This window comes from Trichosurus vulpecula, chromosome 2 (assembly GCF_011100635.1).
Source record: "Trichosurus vulpecula isolate mTriVul1 chromosome 2, mTriVul1.pri, whole genome shotgun sequence".
Taxonomy (NCBI): domain Eukaryota; kingdom Metazoa; phylum Chordata; class Mammalia; order Diprotodontia; family Phalangeridae; genus Trichosurus; species Trichosurus vulpecula.
This window is the reverse complement of record NC_050574.1, coordinates 254,521,429-254,533,973: the sequence shown is the minus strand read 5'-3', so window position 1 is coordinate 254,533,973 and position 12,545 is coordinate 254,521,429. Positions and strand designations below refer to the sequence as shown.

At 37.4% G+C, this 12,545-nt stretch overlaps 1 pseudogene; it reads left to right on the top strand.

Annotated features, from left to right (window-relative positions):
• Nucleotides 1-380: 380 nt before the first annotated feature.
• On the top strand, nucleotides 381-5,928 carry LOC118836951 (annotated as a pseudogene).
• The last annotated feature ends 6,617 nt before the right edge of the window (nucleotides 5,929-12,545 follow it).

Below are 12,545 nucleotides of genomic sequence, written 5' to 3'. Positions count from 1 at the left end.
TGAGTGTTGAGATAGTTTAGTTGATCACTCTGGTGGTCTAAGCACTGAACATGACTTTTAGAAGAAGAAAGGTTGTTGATTGATAGTACATGACTGATGCTTTTAATCAATCTTTAAAAATTTATTAAGCATCTGCTATGAGCCAAGCACTGTGTTAAACTCTGAAAAAAAAAGAGAAAAGAGACACTTCCTGTCTTCAAGGAACTTAAATTCTAATGGAAGTAGAAGGGAGGTTCAGAGTTTGATGACCTCTTTCTGGGTTCTCTAAAAAGGTTGCAATGGGAGAAGTAATTACTATGATGAAGTGGAATTTGTTCTTAGACAGGCAGGAGCTATAAATTACAAAGTAGAAGCAGTAGGTGTGGCGTTAATTAGGGGAAATGGACCATGGGATATGTGAGCAGGAGCAGCATAAAAATAATTGTAAGGAAGAGTCTGGTGAAGATAGATTTCTGTGGACCATGGTAGTTCCAGAAAACAATGGCAAGAGAAGTAAGAGGTTAGGAAATAGGCTAAAGAAAAATGTTAGCAGTATGGGAAAGGTAGGCAGTGATAATTAGTCATAATTTTGTTATAGGAATATGTAAAACAATCCAGGATACAACTGGAGTGTTCTTCTAGCAATTTGTGATTGTGAAAATTGCTTCCTTAGTGTTAGACTGGACTGGATAGTCTTTGTTAGCTTGTTTTCAAAAAAATATCTAATTTATTTATTTTCAGTTGTCAACAAGCTCTTCCATAAATTTTAAATCTTCTTTCCCTCCCTCCCCAAGATGGCATACAACCCAATATGGACTCTAAATTCCTATTAAATACATTTTCACGTTAGTCATGTTGCACAGAAGAATTATAACAAATGGGAGAAACCAAGAGAAAGCAAACCAAACCAAACCAAAACAAAACAAAAGAGAAAAGAGTCTGCTTCACTCTGCATTCTGATTCCATAGTTCTCTCTCTGGATGTGGATGGCATTTTCCATCGTAAGTACTTTGGAAAAGTTTTAGGTCCTGCCATTGCCGAGAAGGGCTAAGTCTATCAAAATCAGTCCTTAAACACTGTGTACAATGCTCTGGTTCTGCTCAGTTCATTCAGCATCAGTCATATAAGTCTTTCCAGGTTTTTCCCAAAATTTTCCTGCTCATGATTTCTTATAGCACAATAGTATTCCATTACATTCGTATACCACAACTTGTTCGGTCATTCCCCAATTGATGGGCATCCCCCTGATTTCTAGTTCTTGGCCACCACAAAAAAGAGCTGCTATAAATATCTTTGCACATGTGGGTCCTTTTATCATTTTTATGATCTCTTTGGGATACATCCCTAGAAGTGATATTGCTGGGCCAAAGGGCATGCACATTTTTATAGCATAGTTCCAAATTGCTCCCCAGAATGGTTGGATCAGCTCACAGCTCCACCAACAATGAATTGGTGTTCCAACTTTCCCACATCTTCTCCAACATTTATCATTTTCCTGTTTTGTCATGTTAGTCAATCTGATGGGTGTGATGTGGTACCTCAGAGTTGTTTTGATTTGTACCTCTCTAATCAATAGTGATTTAGAGCGCTTTTTCATTTGATTATAGGTAGCTTTAATTTATTTCTCTGAAAACTGCCTGTTCATATCCTTTGACTGTTTACCAATTGGGGAATGACTTGTATTCTTGTAAATTTGACTCAGTTTTCTGTATATTTTAGAAATGAGGCCTTTATCAGAGATACTATTTAAAAAAATTCTTTCTCAGTTTTCTGCTTCCCTCCTAATCTTGATTGCATTAGCTTTGTGCAAAACTTTTAAATTTAATGTAATCAAAAATATCCATTTTGGATTTCTTAATGTTCTCTGGCTCTTGTTTGGTCATAAATTCCTCTATTCTCCATAAATCTGACAGATAAACTATTCCTTGCTCCCCTAATTTGTTTATAGTGTCAGCCTTTATACCAAGAGTGGGCACCCATTTGGACTTTGTTCTGGTATATGGTGTCAGACATTGGTCTATGCCCAGTTTCTGCCATTCTATTTTCCAGTTTTCCCAGAAGTTTTTTTCAACAGCAAATTCTTATCCCAGAAGGTAAGATCTTTGGGTTTATCAAAGAGTAGATTGTTACAGTTATTGAAAGTATGTCTTGTGTACCTAACTGTGTTGGTAAGCAAAATGGGCTCCTTAGCACTTAGTTCAACAAGTGCCCTTGAAGAGTTTGGCTTTTGTTTGCTTTGAGTAATTCAGTGTATTTCATTGAATCTTACTAAGTGCTAAGCCCCAGGGCCTAAACCTCTATTAGGTGGAAAACCTATGTGGGTGTGGATTGGCAACTAAGGTGGGGCCCAAGGTGGGGCTAACTAAGGGGAGGGCCTAGTTTACATGTCTGGGACAGGAGAGGCTTTTAGACCATGTGGGTTTAAGTCCACCTCTTTGTGAGGATTCTAGGTCACGTGAGTGAGTTGCATGTGTGACTCACCTCTGATGCTGAAAAAGATATAAAAACCAGGGGTTGGCCTCCTCTTCCTTGGAGCTCCCTTACCCACAGCAGTGGTGGCACGCATGACTCTGGGCCAGCCCTTGTTCTGAGCTCCTGGGCTGAACCTAGATGTTGGTAACTATGAATCTGTATTTGATCTGTCTGTTGATGTTGGTAATTTGTTTGTAATTTGCTCTGAAGTTCAGCGTGCTGCTCTCTTCCCCTGAACTAAGGGAATGATATTTGTGTGCTGAATTAAAGTAAGCTTGTCAACCCCTTCACCTTGCTTTCCTTAGTTAGGCAGATCAAAAGAACCTGTGCTGTTGGCAGCTTTCTGGGTGCTGGCTGTGGGTAGATCTTACACCCCCACAGAAGCTGCTAGCTGGATTGTGGAAACACTAACCTATCCTACTGATCTACCCATCTATTTCTTAGCCAATACCAGGTACTTTTGATGATAGCTGCTTTACAATACAATTTAAGATCTGTTATGGCTAGGCTACCTTCCCTAGCATTTCTTTTCATTAATCTCCTTGATATTCTGGACCTTTGTTCTTCCCGATGAACTTCGATATTGTATTTTCTAGCACTATGAAATAACTTTTTTTGGTAGTTTGATCGGTATGGCACTGAATAAGTAAATTTATATTACCTCAGCCTACCCATGAGCAACAGATTTTTTCCAATTATTTAGATCTGACTTAGTTTGAAAATGTGAAACTTGTGTGAAAAGTATTTTGTATTTATGTTCATATAGTACCTGGGTTTGTTTTGGCAGATAGACTCCCAAATATTTTATAATGTTTACAATACCTTTAAATGGAATTACTCTTCCTATCTTTTGCTGTTGGGCTTTGTTAGTAATATATAGAAATGCAGATGATTTATGTGGGTTTATTTTATATCTTACAACTTTGCTAAAGTTATTTAGTATTTCAAGTAGTTTTTTACTTGATTCTCTAGAATTCTCTAAGTATATCAACATATCGTCAGCAAAGAGTGATAAATTAGTTTCTTCTTTGCCTATTCTAATTCCTTCAATTTCTTTTTCTTCTCTTATTGCTAAAGCTAACATTTCTAGTACCATATTTAATAGCAGTGGTGATAATAGACATCCTTGTTTCACCCCCAACCTTATTGGAAATGCATCTAGCTTATCCCCATTACATGTAATGCTTGCTGATGGTTTTAGGCTGATGCAACTTATCATTTTAAGGAAGGCTCTATTTATTCCTATACTCTCCAGTGTTTTCAATAGGAATGGGTGTTGTGTTTTGTCAAAAGCTTTGTCTGCCTCTATTGAGATAATCATATGTTTTCTGTTAGTTTTGTTGTTGATATGATCAATTATGCTAATAGTTTTCCTAATATTGAACCAGCCGTGCATTCCTGGTTATATAAATCCTACCTGATCAAAGTTATTATTCTCATGATGAATTGCTATAAACTTTTTGCTAATATTTTATTTAATTTTTTGCATCTATATTCATTAGAGAAATTGGTCTATAATTTTCTTTCTCTGTTTTGGCTCTTCCCAGTTTAGGCATCAGTACCATATTTGTATCATAAGAAGAATTTGGTAGGAATCCTTCAGCAATTTTCCCAAATAGTCTATATAGTATTAGAATTAATTGTTCTTTAAATGTTTGATAAAATTTGCTTGAAAATCCATCTGGCCCTGGAGATTTCTTCCTGGGGAGTTCTTTGATGGCTTTTTCACTAGACTGAAGCTCACAGTGTGAGGTGTGGGGGACGGGTGGTCTGGCTGCTGGAGGTCTCCTCCCCCAGGGCTGTGCTAGAGCACAGGTAGACTCAGCTGCTGAGGGACACCCATCTGCACTTGTGTCTGCTGATTCCCCTGGTGCTAAGAAGGCACTCCTGGTGTCCTGGTATTTGCTCTTGCTGGCTCCACGCCCCTGGGCCTCAGGATCTCCTGCTGGTCTGCTGAGGTGGGGCTTGCTGGACATCTCCTGTCCTGTCCTGGTCCCCTTCAGCCACAGAAAGAGGGACACTTTCTGTCCATCTTCCTAGCCTCTCAAGCTAAAAGACTGCTGTAACCCTTCTGCTGGCTCCATTATTCCAGGATTTTTCCTGGGGCAATATTCTCTGGGTTTTTCAAGGTGGGGAGGGGCACTTACAGTTTACTCTGTCATCTTGCCTCTGGGAAGTTCAAGTGGGTGACTTTCAAATATGTAGTCTGTGGGCTGATAGCCCAGGAGTTGCTGCTGCAGGCCCTGTGCTTTTCTCTCACCCAGCTCTGACAGAGTCCTGTCCTGTGCTGAGAGGTTTGAGAATTTCCACTGCTACTGGTGATTCAGTTTGCTAGGTCCCGTCTCTTGTAGCTGAGGATCCTGGCACTGTGGCCACCAAAAAGGAAGAAGACCTAGCAAACTCGATTGAGTTATTATTGAAAGAACAAAGGCAACAGCCAACCATATTTTTCAATTTGTATCACTTCACTTTTCTTAACTAACCACTAAGATGATTGTAGGTAAATTTGTGCTGTCTATGATTTTTAAGCTACTGAAGACAATGAATTTACATTTAAAGCTAGAAACAAATCATTATGGTTCTTGATCAGTGATCCCAAATGGTGTAAAGATCAAATCCATTAAGGCATAGGATTGTTTCCTTCTAATTTTGTGACAGCTGACCTCAGTGCTGAACCAGAAATGATTAAAACAAAGAAGACAATACAATGCAGTGATTGATGTTCGGGTAGAAATAATAGAGCCTGAGTCTGAACCAACATATATTGTTGAGGACAAAATGAACCAGCTTCTGCAGATGGTGTAAAATGTAGATCCAAATGATGAACAAGTAGATCTACCAGAACTGTTTCATATGGAAGCAATCTGTCACCAAATGGGATCATTTATTGCTGAAAATCTGGAAGATATTGACAGAAAACATTCAGAACTTTCAGAACACAGTGTTAAAATGATGCATGCCTTTTTCATTATGTTAAAAAATTGATAAATGAAGACCCAATGTCTTTGTATGCAAAATTACAGAACTTATAATATTATATGCAGTCAGCTGGCATTTCTGGTCCTCAAGTATCTCCAGGGCAGCCTCAAAGTGGTGTTTATTTGATGAAAGTGAATGTTCAAGTGGGCCATATTCAGAGATATAGCCTTCCACCAGAGCAAATATCTTCTCTCAGTCTAGGAACAGTTCTACCATCAGCAAACTCAGTATATCCTAGTCAACGAAGTCATATTTCTTACCCTAACACAATGGTTAGTGCTGTAGAAAGAAACACATGCCTCAGCCAGGCTTTAGTTAGTATAGAGGCCTCTTGCTGCTGCTGTGGCTGCTTCTGCTGCTGTCACATTGCAGAGTACTAGACCTAGTATGTTCTAGATGGCAAACTGTAATTTAGTATATTTTTTACTACCTGAGCCACCCAATAAAGAAGAACAGCCTTAATCACAACAAACATATTCCCAGAAGGCTCTTCCTTAGGAGAGTCCTAATCAGACCTCAAACTTGAGATTCCTAATTAATTATGGCTGACGTATGCTAAGTGCAAATAACAATGTAATAAACTCCTTCCTTTAAAATCTTAAGATTTATTTATCCTTCACTTATAGGACTCTATCTTAGTGAACAAGTTCAGTGACTGAAAAATATAGAACTATGTTCAAACTACAGTGACTTTTTAGGGAATTTTCCTTTTTTTTTTTTTTTTGCAGAGGAATGGAACAATTTAGGACATTTAATTACTTTCAAAATGCTTGAAAGTTGGTACAAGATTATTCATGCCTGATAAAATTGGCTGGCTATCAAAAAGCCCAAACGTGCAAAACTTGTGGCATACATTATATACATATATTGTATGTGACTTCATTAGTGGACATTTTTAACCATAATGGTGATCATATGAACATATTTGACACTTAGACAAGTTTAAATTACTATTTTATTTCACTTATAAACAAACCACCATATTTCCTTATGTGGACTTACGAAGACTTTAACATCTTTTTAAAATTCAGGAGAATCAAGTGCTGTAACATTTATACTTGAAAGCTTTATGTTGTTTACATTTTGTTTCACACTAATTGAACCTACAGTTCACTAATTGTAAGCAGAACATAAATATATGATGGCTTTCTGCATCCTCTGATTACTGTTAATTGTCATATCAAGGTGAATTAGTCAAATTTTCAATGCCAGTCATAGCAAATGATAACCCTCCTTCTAACCAGCTATTAAATTTCACCCTGATATTTTAAAGATAGTCAACATATCATGAGACCATGAGATAAATTAAGTAGAATATCATACCTTACAGATATTGTTTAAAAGACAAGTTATTTTTTTCTTAGTAAAATTATGTAACTAGCCTTCTGAACCATATTTCTGTGCTTTTTGGTGGTAATAACATCAGATACAAAGGGGTATGAATGGAAATCTTTAACCTGGAAAGAAAACACAAAATGTACTACATTTTTCATTTGCTTTATAGTTATTTAGACATCAAAGAAGCTTGGAAGTTGAAAAATCATAAACAATTTCGGAAATTTAAATGAAAGGAAGGCAAGTTGAAGGGAATGTTTCAGAAAACCTGGTAAGACTATGTGAGCTGATGTAAAGTGAAGTCAGAAGAATCAGGAGAACATCGTACACAATAATAGCAATATCGTAACAATAATCAACTATGAAAGACAGCTATTCCGATCAAGACAATAATCCACTATAACGCCAAAGGATTTATGATGAAAAAATGCTATGCAATTCTGGAGAGAGAATTGGTGAACTCTGAGTGCAGATTGAAGTATTTTTTATTCTTATTTTTTAAAAATCATTAATATGGTTAATATGGAAATATGTTTTGCGTGACTTAACATATATAGTGGATACCATATTGCTTTCCTTTTCAATGGATCGGGAAAGAGCTTGAAGTAGGAGAATTTGGAATTCAGAATTTTTTAAAAAATGAATAAAAGAAAATGATGAATAAGACAAAAGTGAATAAAAATTAATAAACAATGAAATAAAACAAAATAATTAATAAAACATGAAATTGAGTAAGCAATATAAGTAAAACAAAATTTTAAAAATTCTTTAATCATTTAGATGTTTAGAAATGCTAGTTATTGGGGCAGCTAGTTGGCACAGTGAGTAGAGCATCAGTCTTGGAGTTAGGAAGACCTGAAATCAAATCCAGCCTCAGCCACCTGATGCACTTACTAGCTGTGTGACCTTGGACAAGTCATCTAACCCCAATTGCCCTGCCTTCCCCTCTGCCAAAAAAAAATATGCTGGTTAGTTTATATTGGTAAATAAAATGTTTATAAAAGCTTTTTTGTATTCTGATTACCTGATTTTTAGACAAAGCAGTCAGATTAAGCATTATGTATGGACAAAAGTAAGAAATAAAAACATCTTAGGAAGAAATCATTCTAGTACACATAAAGCTTTAAGAATAAGTGTATAGACATGATATGCATGTCTAAGTGTTCTCCTTATAGGTAATGAAACATAAAAGAATGAAAATTAAATGACAGACGATTCACATGGTTTTGTTTTTTTTCTCTCTGAGAAATTCACTTTAAATTATGACTCCAGTGTAACTCTATAATGATTGGCCATTAAGCCTGAGTCTAAACTAAGTTTGTTCAAATTTTAAAAATATTTTCATATAGACTCCAAAACAGTCTTTATTAACTTTAGATATAGCAATCCTGAGTGAAGGTACAAACATGCTCTCCAAAAGCTCTCAGTTCTGAGCGACATTAAACCTCAGTTTTCTGGCAGTAGACGCTCCACGAATGTCATTCAGAAAAAGCAAAGAAACAAAAATAAGCCTTTGCAAAATTTTGTGGCCTTACAGGTAAGTATTTTCCTTTGGCACCTGGGCTTCCCCTCGCAAGAAATATAATAAACACAATTTGTGCAAGTTTTTTAAATTATCTCATGGCACAACATAATAGGTAATTTAGCTTACAACATATCCCATCCCTGAAAAATTTGCATCTGACTCTGAGCAAGCAACTCAACCTTTCAACGTCCCATGATACTCTCTAGGTGTGTCAGATAACAGAAAAAAAATGCTGATATGCATTGGTAGGAGTTCCTACTACTGAGTTCTCCCTATAATGATTAATTTCCAGTTTTAGGTTTTTTAAAATAAATTAAAACCCTTAGTCAATATGTCCACATTGAAATCCTAGACACATTCATTTTTATGTTACTTTTTCATGAAAGATCGATATACCCCACATGTTTTAGGTTTAAAAAGTAACTCTTTAGAGACTGATCTATACTTTCTAAAATATTGGTACTTACTTCATTCCCTGTATCCAGAGTAGTGATTTGAAATCTGCCATCACTACCCATACCACTATGTATTTTCTAACAGAAAAATCCTTAAGAGTTTTTCTAAAATCTTTAGGATTTGGTGACTTCGTGACTGCCACATAGTAGAAAGATTACTGGATTTAGGTAATCAGTTCTTGCTTTAAATTCCTGTTCTTTCACTTAATTAATATGGCTGTAGCCTGTTCTGTTTCCTCATCTGTTGAATGGAAATAATGCTTACACTGCCTATTTCACAGAGTTGTCGTGAATTAAATTCTTTGTAATATGTTCAGATTTATATGAGTGAGTTATTGCTACTGTTGTTTTTGCCATTATTGTGGTGGTTATCATATATTATGATGTCTAATAAGATGCTGAATGAAATTTTTGTAGTAGATTAAGTTGGCGATACATTAATTTAGTATTTGAAAATGTGTTCGTTTTTCTTTGTTTTTATTGTTGTTTTACCATACTGGTGTCAGTGCTCAATAACTTGGGCCTCTCTACCTGATTCCAGCAAGGTAAGTTTGTTTTGGCTTTCTTGTTTCATTCATAAAGTTATCTTATCTTCTTTTCACTTCCCCAGCAAAGAAAATGGGGAGCTCCCTGTGGATTCCCTTTAAATTTACAACTGTCATTTGGGTTAGAAATTTGGTGTGTTGACTTTCCTCATAATTGATGTTCTCACCATTTTGATATTACTTCATGGCCTAATTCATATGAAAGTAAAGCATTGAAATTAGAGATGAACCAGAATATTAACATAATATTTCTTTAATTTTTTCTCTATATGAAGTAATTCAGATTTTAATATATCCACTGATCAGAGATCAAATTTTTTGTTCAATTCTAACCTTTTTTTTTTTTTTTTTGGGCTTTGAAGAGAGGTTTCGAGTGACTTTATTTTAACATGCGGAGGAGGTCCCATCTGCCCAGGCCAGAGCGGACAGCACTAAGCCTGGGAAAAATCGAGTGGTCATGATTAACTCATCAGAGGACTACTGGGGGCGGAATGTGGGGAGCTCGTGGTCCGGGGTGCAGGCAGGTCCTGAGGTCACGGGGGAATGTCCAGAGAGCCGCTCCTTCACTCCTTCTTCTTGTAGTTCTCCAGGTGGGATACTACCCGGGCACTAGGAGGCACACGAAGCTGGCGGCCAGGCCAACGGCCTTCTCCAGCGTGCTCAGCTCCTCCCTAGCCGGCCGCTCGTGCAGGGCCGGGCGTGGGACACGCACCAGGCTGCGGGCGGGGCGCGTCAGGCCCCTCAGCAGGCGCGGAGCCAGCGCGGACATGGCGGCGTCGGGGCGCGGGCTGGAACCGGGAAGAGGCCGGGACTCGGGGCGGAGGAGCAGAGCCAAGGTCGCCCGGAGAAACGACTGCGGCGGCCGGAAGCGACGGACAGGAAGAGGCCCAATTCTAACCTTCTTATGAAAGCTTGAATTCCTTTCACTTCATTGAATGACCATTTTTCCCTCAGAGGATTATGCTTAATTTTGGCAGGTAGGTGATTCCTGCTTGCAGTACTAGCTCCTTTGCCTTCCGAAATATATTCCATGACCTCCAGTCCTTTACGGTTACTGCTTCTAACTCCTGTGTAATCCTGATTGTGGCTCCCCAATGCTAGAATTGTTTCTTTCTGGCCACTTGCAGTATTTTTTTCCCTAGCCAGGTAGTTCTCTAAGTTGGCTGTAATGTTTCTTGGAGTTTTTATTTTGGCATTTCTTTCCTGAGGTGATTAGGGGATTCTTTCAGCGCTTATTTTGCCTCCCAGTTCTAGGACATCAGGGCAGTGCTCCTTGATAATTTCTTGATAGATGCCGTCCAGGTCCTCTTTTTGATTAAGGCTTTCAGGTAGTCCAATGATTCTGACATTCTCTCTCCTGGATCTATTTTCTAGGTAAGTTATTTTTCCAATGAGGTATTTTATATTTTCTTCTATTTTTAAATTCTTTTGAATTCATTTGATTGATTCTTGATGTCTCATAGAGTCATTAGCTTCCACTTGCCCAATTCTATTGTTTAAGGAGTTATTTTCCCAATTTAGCTTTTCTACTTTCTTTTCCATTTGACAAATTGTACATTTTATGGTGTTTCTTTCTTGAGTGGATTTTTGTGTCTCCTTTTACATTTTGCCAATTCTATTTTTTAAACAGTTGTCCATATATCTGTGGCTGTGCACAACGTTCTCCTGGCTCTGCTCCGCTCACTCAGCATTATATCCTGTAGGTTTTTCCAGGTTGTTATGAAGTCTGCATCATCCCCATTTCTTATGGCACAGTAGTATTCCATCACCTTCATATACCACAGCTTGTTCAGCCATTCCCCAATTGATGGGCATCCCTTTGATTTCCAATTCTTGGCTACCACAAAAAGAGCTGCTATAAATAGCCTTGTACATATGGGTCCTTTTCCCGCTTGTGTGATTTCTTTGGGATAGAACCCTAGAAGTGGTATTGCTGGGTCAAAGGGAATGAACATATCTATAGCCCTTTGGGCATAGTTCCAAACTGCTCTCCAAAATGGCTGGATCAGCTCACAACTCCACCAGCAATGCAACAATGTTCCAATTTCCCCACATCCTTTCCAGCATTTATCATTTTCCTGTTTTTTTATTTTAGCCAATCTGACAGGAGAGATGTGGTATCTAAGAGTTGTTTTGATTTGCATTTCTCTAATCAGTAGTGATCTAGAGCATTTTTCCATATGCCTGTAGATAGCTTTAATTTCTTCCTCTGAAAACTGCCTGTTCATATCCTTTGACCCTTTCTCAATTGGGGAATGGCTTGTATTCCTATATATTTGGCTCAGCTCCCTGTATATTTTAGAGAGGAGGCCTTTATCAGAGATACTAGTTGCAAAGATTTTCTCCCAATTTTCTGCTTCCCTCCTAATTCTTGTTGCATTGGCTTTTTTTGTACAAAAACATTTCAAATTGACATAATCAAAATTATCCATTTTGCATTTTGTAATGCTCTCTATCTCTTGTTGGGTCATGAATTCTTTACTTTTCCATAAATCTGATAAGTAAACTATTCCTTGCTTTCCCAAATTACTTAGAGTATCAACTTTTACTCCTAAATCATGAACCCATTTTGACTTTATTTTGGTATATGGTGTAAGATATTGGTCTATGCCCAGTTTTTGCCCTACCATTTTCCAATTTTCCCAACAGTTTTTGTGAAATAGTGAATTATTAGCCCAGAAGCTGGCCTCTTTGGGTTTATCAAAGAGTAGATTGCTAAACTTGTTGATTTCACCTACTTGTGTACCTATCCTATTCCCCTGATCCACACCCCTGTTTCTTAACCAGTACCAGGCAGTTTTGATGACTGCTGCTGTGTAGTACAGTTTAATATCTGGTGTGGCTAAGCCCCCATCTCTAGCATGTCTTTTCATTAATATCCTAGATACTCTAGACCTCTTGTTTTTCCAAATGAATTTTGTTATTATTTTGTCCAGCTCAGTAAAAAAATTTTTTGGTAGTTCGATTGGTATGGCACTGAATAGATAGATTAATTTAGGTAAAATTGTCATTTTTATTATATTAGCTCGGCCTAACCATGAGCAACTGATATTTCTCCATTTATTGAGATCTGATTTTATTCGCGTGAAAAGTGTTTCATAGTTATGTTCATATAGGCCCTGGGTTTGTCTTGGCAAATAGACTCCCAAATATTTTATAGTGCCTTCAGTAACTTTGAATGGAATTTCTCTTTCTATCTCTTGCTGTTGGGCTTTGTCAGTAATGTATAGGAATGCTGAGGATTTATGTGGGTTT